This window comes from Austrofundulus limnaeus, unplaced genomic scaffold (assembly GCF_001266775.1).
Source record: "Austrofundulus limnaeus strain Quisiro unplaced genomic scaffold, Austrofundulus_limnaeus-1.0 Scaffold271, whole genome shotgun sequence".
NCBI classification, from domain to species: Eukaryota; Metazoa; Chordata; class Actinopteri; order Cyprinodontiformes; family Rivulidae; genus Austrofundulus; species Austrofundulus limnaeus.
The window spans coordinates 417,392-429,833 of NW_013952673.1; the positions used below are offsets into that span (position 1 = coordinate 417,392).

Below are 12,442 nucleotides of genomic sequence, written 5' to 3' on the forward strand. Positions count from 1 at the left end.
AGTATGTTGTCGTAGACAATGGGATATAGTAATTTTTCACATTTTTGAGAAGTTTTGTAATTTTTATTTTTTACATTCCACTGCACCATGCCCTTTTGCTTACTGAGTAGTGGAAAAAGAAAAGAAAAATAAAAAGGAAAAAAATACCACACCACCAGCTGAAGTCTGACTTCCTGGATCCTTCAAATATTTGGCCAAATCTCACACTCACCTCTTCAGTSTTCTTTTAGTGTTTTGTGCTCCTTTCAATCAAAACCCCTTCACAATAAAAGCTTCAACTTTTTGTGTGTACAGTTGTACAAAACTAAGAGGAAGTGACAGTTGTCACAGAGCATCTTACATTAAAGACAGAAAAGAAGATCAGTTTGACAGTTTAGATAAAGCTTCTGTGTCACATGGAGTTAATGGATATAGCGTTTGCTTTGTATCTGCATATCACAAAATAAACATGTTGCTTGTGTCTGTGGGAAGTTTGCTCAAAATGTTTTTTTAATTATTATTTTCAGACTGCAGCTTTTACCTGTGACATCGTTTACTGTCCTCCACATTTCTCCATGTTCAAGGTTTGTCTTCTTCATCTTCACCTGGAGGTAAATGGTAATTGGTGATATGAACTCACTTTCACATGCCCCCCCCCCCCCCCCCCCCACACACACACACACACACACAAATACAGTTGTTTTTATGCGGACTGTGAGTTGACTTCCATTCATTTTCTGGTAATTTTATAGCCTAATCCTGACCATTTACCCTAAAATTAACCCTAAAATTAACATCACAGGTACCTATCTGACCCTAAAACTAACCTAAACTCAATTCACACCTTGGTCCTAAACTTAACCCCCCACCAAAAATCTTTTGATTCAGGTTAGAGTTAGCCATAGACCATTAATGGTTAGTTTTAGTAAAAATGAATGGGTTAGGTATAAACACAGTTATGAAAATGAATGCAAATCAATACAAATTCCTCAGTTTGATGCAAGTACACACACACACACACACACACACACACACACACATTAGGATTCTTTTTCCAGCTGCTCTGATATTTGAACCCTTCTCAGATGAAGATAAAGAGAGAAGCTACAAGAAACAGCCAGGTGAATATGTGTAGATTTCCAGTCATTAAATAAGTTTTATAAGATAAATGAATAGGAATGAAAACATAACTTCCTCACATCATCAGATAAAAATGAAGAACCGAGGACCAGCGAGTGATCATCAGTAAATACATTTGGTTTAAATTTAAAAAATGCAAATAGTGCTGGAACATGTGAAAATAATCCCAAAGTTAGTCAACATGAGGAATTTTGAAAACTGAAAATGTTTGTAACATCTGGTGGTTGTTTCAGTGAAGTCATTTAAAAACACAAACCTGTTTAAACATCACTAGACAGTTGGATGCATTTTACTTGAACAAACTTAACCAAGAAATCTAAATTGCTTTTTTGTATTCATATAAACCGCTCTGTGATGCTCATTTTGTATATTAAACAGTAGCATGTAAACAATACAAATTCTAATCAAATTGCTTTACAAGCTGAACAAACTGATGAGGGCCTGTTGTTTCACACTTCTCTTTTTTTGAGGAAAATTTAACTAAAGTGATGTTCATTATCTGTGAAAATGCTGTGAGTGCTGGGTGCTAAATGAGTTCACTATGTGTGGGGAAAAAACAACAAAAAAGATTTGTTAAAGTTAAAAAAGCAGAAATGAAACACAACAAAAGCTAAAACCAGCAAAACAGTAATCAAAAAAGTGTCAGGATCTGTGTGTCATAGTCAGTTATTTCTTTCTTAGAGTTTATCTTTTAGATTGATTCTTTTCATGTTCTGGGTTGTTTGGGTTGTTTTGTTGTCAGGATTATAAATCCCCTGTGTTCACATTTTGATCGGTCTTGTTTCTCTTTTGTACTTCCTTTTGTCATTAGTTCTGTTTCTCCTCTGTTGGTTCCTGCTCCTGCCCCGCCCACTCTCACCTGATCCTCGTTGTCTCTGCCCAGGTGTGACTTCTCCCTCGTTAGTGTTCCTGCATGTTGTTGTTAGCTCTCTGTTCATTGTGTTTCCATACCTGTCATGTTTGTCCTCAGGGGATTTTTCCTTTGTAAGTAATCTAAGTTCATGTTAACTTGTTTTTTTTATTTTATTTTAAATTTATCAGTTGCTCTTGTTACATACAAGATCTTTAAATCATGTCTGCATTTTGGTTCCAATAGAGTAAAACAGTAGCTAAATCCTAGTGACTAAAATAAAAAAATGCATGGGTTTGAAGAGCTCTCAATGCATTTTTATAAGAAAAAATATTAATAAAGAAAAATCTAAAAGCACAAGTCATAGCAGTAATCTCCTGAACAATATTTGAACAGCTGAAAGCATGCTAAAGCAGATAAGTCCAAACAATACAGAGAAGAAATGACAAACAGGAAAACAATCATGCAATGATAAAGTTTTACAGTGTTTTCAATAAAGACCTGACTCCACGTTAAAAATTATAGTTAATTTTCTGCTCACGTGTTCTATATTTCTCTGATCAAAATGCACTCTGCATAAATATGCTGTTAACTCAGAGCTGTGATTAATATTCACAGTTYGTGAGTCCCTGGACGGACATTTGCAGAGTAAAATATGCCTTTAGGTTGCTGCCTTGAATAAAAAAAAAAAAACTAACAAACTCCACACTTATTTGTAGTGGTCAGAGAGCTCACAACGTCTCTGTTTGACCAGATCGCTTTGTGGTGATGTCATGCGATGTGACAGGAAGTGACTCAATGCAATGGGACGTGYTGTGGCGTTAGGTGACATGATGCTTCAGGATGTGATGCATCATCTCCTGAGAGACCAGCCATAACATTAAGACCACCAGGGATCGACACAGACCTGTTGGTGTTGGGTCACAATTTGTTGATCTCCGGGCTTGAGGCTGCCACTGCTCTGTGGTTTGGTTGTGAATTTGAGAGGTGATAACATCTCTTTTTGTTTAATATTATAATTTTACAAAATTGTGCTCATGGTGCTGCTTTCAGGTGATGGTTGCTACATCAACAGATGTGTTCAGGTGGGTAATACGTGTTAAATTCATTTCTGTGTTGATGACAAGAACTGCAACGTTTTAGAACAATAAATAAAAGTTGATCAGCATTATTTTATTCAACGGAAGCAAAATAATCCATATGTACATTGGCAGGAGTGGCACCAACTCTGCTATCCAAACTGAATTAAAAAAGCAAATTATTCATCTTTAACACACTGGATACCTGGTTTTGCATCCTTTGTTCTGCCTGTTTATTACTTAATCTGCACCCTCAGAAGTACAAACCCAGAYGCAGCACATAGTCAGCAAATATTCCCTTTTTCAACTGCGCTCTCGAGACCTTAATTATTCACAACTTATGAATAACGCACTKTACTTCAAGTTGCCAAGTGGGGGTATTTTTGCACATAGTGCCTTAAATTAGTTATAACTTCACAATGGGAAAAACATGCAGTTTTCATTGCTTCAGCTTTTCTTTTTTTTTCTTTTGTAGGTTATTCCAGTGCCATAATAATTATTTTGCTGCAAATATGTTTTGAGTTTTCAAAATGAACCTGTTTAAATCATCCATTTTTGCACTTATTCCTTTCCAGGATGCGGTAACCCGTTTAATTAGGTTTGAAATGAGTCAGTGGAACTGAAATGACACAGGAGGGATTAAAGTCCCTGTTAAACTGATCTAAAATTTCTGGATCACTGCTTTTTCAAGCACAATGTCAACACTTTTTCTCTCAGAAAKAAATGTACGTATACAGTTGGACTGCTCTTGCTGGTATTTACCAGGTAAAACACAATGACAAAGTGATGTTCTACCAGAAGTTTGTYGCAATGTCAGCTTAATAAACAACCAGCAGGCTGCTTCTCTTATTCATAATTCTGTGTGATTTTTCCTGAGCCAGATCATTTTAAAGCGTGGATACAGGCTGTGAAGTGGAGCTATCATCTACCACCATATTTACAAAGATGGTTTCAAGCTGAACTGCAGGAATCAGTGAGACGTCAACACACCATTCCACCTTATCTGGATGCAAAAACAAGAACAGAGTTTTATTTGGAGTGGATCAATGCGGTTATTTGAGAGAAGCCATGTGGTAAATCAACATTTTACCAACGTTTTTTAGGTAACGTTTTTGTTTCTTTTCAGCTCTTAGTGTTTTCTTAATTTTGACTTAGCTTCTGTTCTGCTTCTTCTAGCCTTAACAGCATTCGGCACTCAGCATTTGCACTGCATTTTTGAAAAAGAAAAGAAAAAAACTTTGTTCTTCATTACATCCTCGTTGCAAAACATCTGAATSTGTTGTTAAGGCAGGAAACAAAAAGAATGATGCAACCTGAATCAAATAATCCGCATTGAGGTGTGTGTTTCAGCACATCGGACAGCAGCAAAGACGTCTCTCTCTCKCTGTCCATGGTGCTGAAACTAACCAAACTGCATGGACAGTGCGCGTGTCTGCAGTTATGCCCTCAGAACTTCAAAACACTCCACCACCCCCCCAGCTGATTGTCCTTCTAGATTAGATTACATGCAACACACACACACGCACGCATCACTCTGTCTGTTCCTCCTGCGTCTGGAGCAGAGCCGACYCCACTTCCTGCGCGCAGTCCCCACGATGTGCGGCTGCAGGTTTGTCTCGTCACGTGCAGAGGTGCACGACCMCCCGGCACGGTCTTCCAGCGAACTGAGAGTCAACTCAAGGCGCGAGCCTGCTCCACCTCGCCTGTCCGATCTCATGGAGACGTTAAACGCAGTTCATGATCCACCATACCTCACCTCCCTGCGCGCGCGCGCCCACTTCATGGCACAAATTTATTTCTTTCTTTCTTTCTTTCTTTATTTTTTGGTGCTTCGGATCATAGTTCTGCTGTGAGCTAGTTGCAGTAATGTAGCTGAAGCACGGCTCATCAGATGCTGAACCCCCTCCCTCCAGCAAAAAATAAGAAGGGGTGAGGAGGGGGTGAGGTGCAACAGAGAAACGCACGAAGCCGGCTCCTCTTCCTCTCTGGAGGCAGAAAGGAGGAATATTCAGGATAATTAGTTCGGTTCGTTTAATAGGCGAGTGGAAACATTTTCTACGAGGGGCTAAATAAATGACCCCCCCCCCCCCCCACACACACACACACACACAAATACAGTTGTTTTTATGCGGACTGTGAGTTGACTTCCATTCATTTTCTGGTAATTTTATAGCCTAATCCTGACCATTTACCCTAAAATTAACCCTAAAATTAACATCACAGGTACCTATCTGACCCTAAAACTAACCTAAACTCAATTCACACCTTGGTCCTAAACTTAACCCCCCACCAAAAATCTTTTGATTCAGGTTAGAGTTAGCCATAGACCATTAATGGTTAGTTTTAGTAAAAATGAATGGGTTAGGTATAAACACAGTTATGAAAATGAATGCAAATCAATACAAATTCCTCAGTTTGATGCAAGTACACACACACACACACACACACACACACACACACATTAGGATTCTTTTTCCAGCTGCTCTGATATTTGAACCCTTCTCAGATGAAGATAAAGAGAGAAGCTACAAGAAACAGCCAGGTGAATATGTGTAGATTTCCAGTCATTAAATAAGTTTTATAAGATAAATGAATAGGAATGAAAACATAACTTCCTCACATCATCAGATAAAAATGAAGAACCGAGGACCAGCGAGTGATCATCAGTAAATACATTTGGTTTAAATTTAAAAAATGCAAATAGTGCTGGAACATGTGAAAATAATCCCAAAGTTAGTCAACATGAGGAATTTTGAAAACTGAAAATGTTTGTAACATCTGGTGGTTGTTTCAGTGAAGTCATTTAAAAACACAAACCTGTTTAAACATCACTAGACAGTTGGATGCATTTTACTTGAACAAACTTAACCAAGAAATCTAAATTGCTTTTTTGTATTCATATAAACCGCTCTGTGATGCTCATTTTGTATATTAAACAGTAGCATGTAAACAATACAAATTCTAATCAAATTGCTTTACAAGCTGAACAAACTGATGAGGGCCTGTTGTTTCACACTTCTCTTTTTTTGAGGAAAATTTAACTAAAGTGATGTTCATTATCTGTGAAAATGCTGTGAGTGCTGGGTGCTAAATGAGTTCACTATGTGTGGGGAAAAAACAACAAAAAAGATTTGTTAAAGTTAAAAAAGCAGAAATGAAACACAACAAAAGCTAAAACCAGCAAAACAGTAATCAAAAAAGTGTCAGGATCTGTGTGTCATAGTCAGTTATTTCTTTCTTAGAGTTTATCTTTTAGATTGATTCTTTTCATGTTCTGGGTTGTTTGGGTTGTTTTGTTGTCAGGATTATAAATCCCCTGTGTTCACATTTTGATCGGTCTTGTTTCTCTTTTGTACTTCCTTTTGTCATTAGTTCTGTTTCTCCTCTGTTGGTTCCTGCTCCTGCCCCGCCCACTCTCACCTGATCCTCGTTGTCTCTGCCCAGGTGTGACTTCTCCCTCGTTAGTGTTCCTGCATGTTGTTGTTAGCTCTCTGTTCATTGTGTTTCCATACCTGTCATGTTTGTCCTCAGGGGATTTTTCCTTTGTAAGTAATCTAAGTTCATGTTAACTTGTTTTTTTTTATTTTATTTTAAATTTATCAGTTGCTCTTGTTACATACAAGATCTTTAAATCATGTCTGCATTTTGGTTCCAATAGAGTAAAACAGTAGCTAAATCCTAGTGACTAAAATAAAAAAATGCATGGGTTTGAAGAGCTCTCAATGCATTTTTATAAGAAAAAATATTAATAAAGAAAAATCTAAAAGCACAAGTCATAGCAGTAATCTCCTGAACAATATTTGAACAGCTGAAAGCATGCTAAAGCAGATAAGTCCAAACAATACAGAGNGAAAGGAGGAATATTCAGGATAATTAGTTCGGTTCGTTTAATAGGCGAGTGGAAACATTTTCTACGAGGGGCTAAATAAATGACCCCCCCCCCCCACACACACACACACACACACACACACACACACACACACACACACACACACACACACACACACACACACACACCTTCTCTCTCAATCTCTCCACTCTCTCTCTCTCTCTCTCTCTCTCTCCCCCCCTTTAGGTTCTGATGCGCCACAGCGTGTTCATACAGCCTGGAACAGGCAGCAAGAAAAGATCCACTTTTCCAAATATCTGACTCTTGGGAGAAGAACACAGTTTGAGACATTCATTTGTTTTGTCCCCCTCCCGCTCTTGGCAGCAGCCCCCCCTTCCTCAGATATTGTGTCTGCATGCGGAGCCGGGTGGAACAGATGCGCCCCTCCGTCGCTTGGAACTCCGCTGGGAGGAAGTCTGGGCGCATGATGGAGTGAAGGCGATACTCTCCTGGAAATTGTTCCGTCTCAGCCTGCGGGGATTTAACTGTTGCTGCTTTTTTTCCCCCTTCTTCTTCTAAAAAACTTGCATATTCGTGTTTTTTTTTATTTTTAAATTTTGCTTACAGCATTTTGGGAATACCGATATGATCGACATGGGAAAATATGGCAAAATTCCCCTGCGACCTGCAGCGAAGATTTGGACATGTTGTTAAAAGATTTTTTTTGGCTTTGACATTTTTTTTCTTTGCAGTGTGCTCAGTCAACGTGACCATGCTTAAAAAGTCTTCCCAAATTCCTTTGCGCATATGGCTTAAATTAGAACTCTGATTATTGATTTTCTTTTGTTTGCTCAAAAAACACCAATTGAAGAGCTAAACTCACATGTTTCATTATCACTATTATTATTCTTTTATATGTACAAAAATGTGAGTTCATCGGGAACCAGTGCGCACCAATACCGCCAGTTTTTTATTTATTTATTTATTTCCGACGGGCAACGCGGGATTTGGACCGCAACGTTCTCCCCCCGTCTTTCCCCTCCTGCCTCGCAGAAAACCGTCCGTGTGCTCCGACTCCATGAAGTGGATACTGGTTCTCCATGGTGCCCACCGGCCAGGTGTGTGAGAGCGGCAGAAACCTGAGCTCTTCGGTTCTGTAGATTCTGGACACACCTTTTTTAATGCCAGTCAAGGTAAGTCTACCCCACTCCAAGTGTTGCTTCTGTTATCAGTGTTCTTTTTCTGCAGAAATATGCCCTTTTGAAAATGTATTTTTTTTAAATTTACTGCTAAATTTAGGTTAAAAAAACAAAGTTGTCATTAAAATCAATTTGGCATTGCTGCTCATCTACATGAAATTCCTCAGATAATTTGGGTATTTTTTTTAAAAAGGGGGCAAATATTCTCTCTGCATGACTCGAGTCTTTGCGTTTTTTTTTTTCACTAAAAGTTGCTTGGAGCCTTTAAAATGATGTTTGTTGGGCCATTATTCTACCCAAAACTGTCAATATAAGATGCTTGTCTGTACTGAATTGTAAGGGCCACACAAAAGTGTATTTTGGGTTTATATATATGTATTTAATTTTTTAATGTTGTCACTTTGGAGATGTCTGATCAGGAAGCTYATAGTATTAACACACCGCTCAGGCTTGTGAATGTTTGTTACAGGAAGAAGGTTTCTTAAAGTACATGAACAAAAAAGGATGCAGTGCACAGTGCAGTATTTGTGTGGCAYTTCTTCATTAGTCAAAGCAAATATAATTTGGTTGTTTTTAATAATTTCTAAAGTAAACAACCTTTGCATTATTTCAAAAGACAGTTTACACAAAGTTTGAACTACAWACACAATACGAAGGAAAAAAAACCACTCTTAAAACTCATTGTTCTTATTCGCCATGGCAGAGTTGTGAATGATTCGGTTCCTTAGCTGGCATTTGTTTTAAATGAACTTTGACCTCCATGAACACAGCGTCAGTRAGCAAGTTCACATATATCAGCCTCACCACACTCCCCGGCCTCACCTTCGCTTGTAGTGAAATTTATTCTGCAGAGGTGTTTAACCTGAGGCTGTTTGAAGAAGCCTGGCTGCAGCCTGCGTCTAAAGCTGAAATACAGCCCGGATGTTTGCTGACAGGATGAAAGAAAAACACAGTTGACTTTAAAATGGTTCAGGATGGTTTTTTTTTTTTTGGCCAAATTAAAGAAAAGAAAAACATTTTGTGTACTAAAAACCTTGCACACCTTTACAAAGTTAAACTAAAATAATGTTATACTTGTTGGGGTCATAATGGTGAACCATACAATATCATGTGATAATCTCAAAATTTGTAACATTGTGCTCAGTGCATGCATTGAGGATGACAATAAGCTACTACCACACCAGGATTTATCTCAATATCTGAAAAACTGATCGTTTTAAAGTCATTTTTTGTGTTTTCTTAAAGTTATTTGGCCATGGTAACCATCTTGAAATGGAGTGGCTCCATGAGCACCTGGTGATTCTGAGTTTCAACGTTGAAGAAAACTTTTTTTTCTCGAGAAGTGAGATAATTCAGAATTCTGAAATGGGTTTCCCTGGGAATGTTATGTACTTTTTTACTGAATGCATTCAGTACCTTTAGTAGCTTGCTTGTTGAATATAGCTAACCCTAACCCTGTAGTGTGCTGTTAGCCACCATGCTGCATGTTGTTCATAGAGTCTGTTAATGGATGTTTTTCATTTAAATATCTGCTGTAGCTTCCTCAGCTCCATTTTGCTTTGTAATATTCATCACATATGATAATTCTCATGGTTCATTCTGCCTATTTTATGTTATATTATAATGGTTAACAATGTAACACAATGACAATTTACTCAKAGCTGTTTCTGTTATTGTTGACAGGAAACCACACACACATGCACACATACATTTTACCTACGTTTTACCTTCGTGGAGAGATACCTGTACCCCTGTTCACCGCAACTGTTCTAAATAGAGAAGTTAAACGGAAATCTGCATAGTGTCCTCCTGGTTACTCTGCTGAAGTGTGAACCATTTGAGATGAGATCCTGTACCATCCTGGCCTTGAAGTAGTGTTCTGGCCGACACTCCATGTTGAGAGCTGTGAGAAAACACAACTAGTGCCTTCCAGTCTTAATACAAGAGAGTTATCTCACCTACATTGATGGTCAAACAATGGTTGTCATATACAGCACGAGTTTGGATAAACAGTTTGCTGGGTATTGAGATATTTCAGCAGGAACTGTCTCTAGGCTGCACCAGAAATGCTGCAGCTAGTGGCTGCTGCTGTCACTGCCATTTACTAGACTCTTCAGGGGACGCCTGATCCAGGCAGCCTAAACATGTATGTTTTTGTGCTGTGGGAGTAAACTGGCGTGCTCAAAGAAAACCCACAAAAACACAAGGAGAACAAATAAAACACCTCACAGAAAGACGTCGGGTTCAACCTGGAGCTTGCACCCAGAACCTTCAACAGTAACCACAGTAACCACCAGGAAAACCAGTGTTTTAAAAAACGCAATCTAACTAAACCTAGCACAGCAAGTAAGGAAATTAGTGTTTGTTAGAATGTTTTTTTGTTGTTGTAACAATGCTTTGAGCAATAAATCTTATACCATTGGAAATGGAACATGCAACTGTAGGATGAGCTGGGTATGTGGATTGTGCACATGAACGATTTGCTAAATCTTCTCTGCCAAACAACCGATTTTGTTATTATTGACACTTGTTTGAAATTCTGGTAGCCCCAAGTTCTGCCAGTGAGGTGATGATATAAGATTTATTGCCAAGAAGCATTCTTACTACAAAGAAATAATTTGCCAAACACAAATGTCCTTACTTTTTGTGCTAATAATAATTATTAATAATTTTGTTCGTGGCCCTGCTCAGACTAGTCACTGGCTCTTCAGTCTGGTCAGAAATAACTTTTATTTCTCTAAACTGAGGTTGTTCATGAAGGTGTCTACAACAGGTAGGATAGTAGCTGTTCATGACTTCTGGACAAAATTTCCACTTCAAAAGGTTTGAACTGTCTCTTGAAGACTTCAGCTTGTTTCAGCACAGCTCTTTGTGAACACACAGTACAGACTTGTTAGCTGTTTGCTGTCCCAGTGTCAAAACAAAATGGGGGCAACTAGGACTTTTGACAGCTGGTGTTTTCATKTCTGCTCTTCCTGGTTCTCTTATTTAACCAGGCAAATCCCATTTTGCAAGAGAGGCCTGGATCTGCAGGCAACCTATTGTGCCTGTTTTTGGTCTGTGTGGGAAACCGAAGTGCCTGGAGAAAAAAACATACAAGCATAAGGAGAACATGCAAACTCTGATACAAAAAGACCCTAGGTGCGAACTGGGAATCAAACCCAGAACCTTCTTGCTGTGGGGCATCAGTGTGTACCAGTGAGCCATTGTGCTGTCTTGCTTTAGCCGAGTTCTTGCTTGGCTAGAGCAACAAAATGACAAGTCATCATCAGCAAATGACTTATTTGGAGAAGAAGTAGAGAAGAAATGATGCCTCCACTTTGGAGTGCATTGCTACTGGCCAATCAAATGCATTTCAGTACTGACCTCCATTAGGACGTTCCTTTGCTTTCCAAAAGATACAGAGCTAAGCAACATCACTCAGGCCTGTTGGCTTGTTGGAGCATTGTGTGCAAAGCTTCAGATTTGTTTGAACTTGCATAATCCTTCTCTCTGCAGAGACAGATGGACTGGGAACTGTATTTTGGCCACACTGTGTAGTGCAAAATGGGATGTTCAGTGATTTTTTTTCCTTGCTTTACAATCCATCACTAGCTCAGACATGGCCAAGACCTTTAGCCGTGAACAAAATAGTGTGTTATGAAAAAACATGTTTTCAGAAGTTTGTGCAAGATGCATGACACATCGTATAAACCAACAGAACAGAACAGAAGGTCACATGGCACTGCACACTTACCCAAATGTTGTGAAACTTACGTCCTAAAAATGCTTGTGTGCATAACGGTATATATATTTAAACAAATACAAAACATTTAAAACGAACAACAAAAACTAAACCCTTGCTTTAGCAAATTGAATGTTAAATGGCCTGAACTTATGTATCACTTTATCAAGTCCCTATGAATTCGAAAGCATCTCACACTAAAGACATTCACCCATTCATTTTCATATTTACAAAGTGATGGTGGWAAGCTACATTGTAGCCACAGCTGCCACACTGACAGAGCACCATGCACCAGCGCAACTGGGCACTCTGACCACCATCAGTAGGCAAGGTGGGTGAAGAGTCTTGCCCAGTTGGGAAAAACGACATAGAAAGATGGAACTGGGGACTGAAACAGCAACCCACTGGTTACAGGACAACTCCCTTAACCTCAGTCGCCCCAAAGTGCAACGGCATAAGATGCTTTGAGGGCCGACTCCTGTGTGATTGTGGTTCTGGTAAAAAAAAAACATGCTGTTATGTATTTGTGACTTTAGCAAACTTCTCATATTTAGCTTTGTGCAAGGTGGTGTTGTAGTGATGTTGTAGTGACTTCTAATGAAATCCTACATGGCAGACAGCATCTCTAAGCTGACTAAAGAC

General features: G+C 38.9%; 1 protein-coding gene across 6 annotated transcripts in view; it reads left to right on the forward strand.

Moving 5' to 3' along the window:
* Positions 1-506: 506 nt before the first annotated feature.
* Positions 507-12,442, forward strand: part of cacna1ia (calcium voltage-gated channel subunit alpha1 Ia) — a 211,827-nt gene continuing 199,891 nt past the window's right edge. For 3 of the 6 annotated variants that reach the window (XM_014020905.1, XM_014020906.1, XM_014020907.1), the window contains exons 1-2: positions 3,928-4,151; positions 7,124-8,070. The gene's annotated coding sequence lies outside the window, so the exon portion shown is untranslated. Of the gene's footprint in view, positions 591-3,927; positions 4,152-7,123; positions 8,071-12,442 lie in introns of those variants that run through there. The other 3 variants (XM_014020904.1, XM_014020902.1, XM_014020903.1) reach the window with 3 other exon arrangements.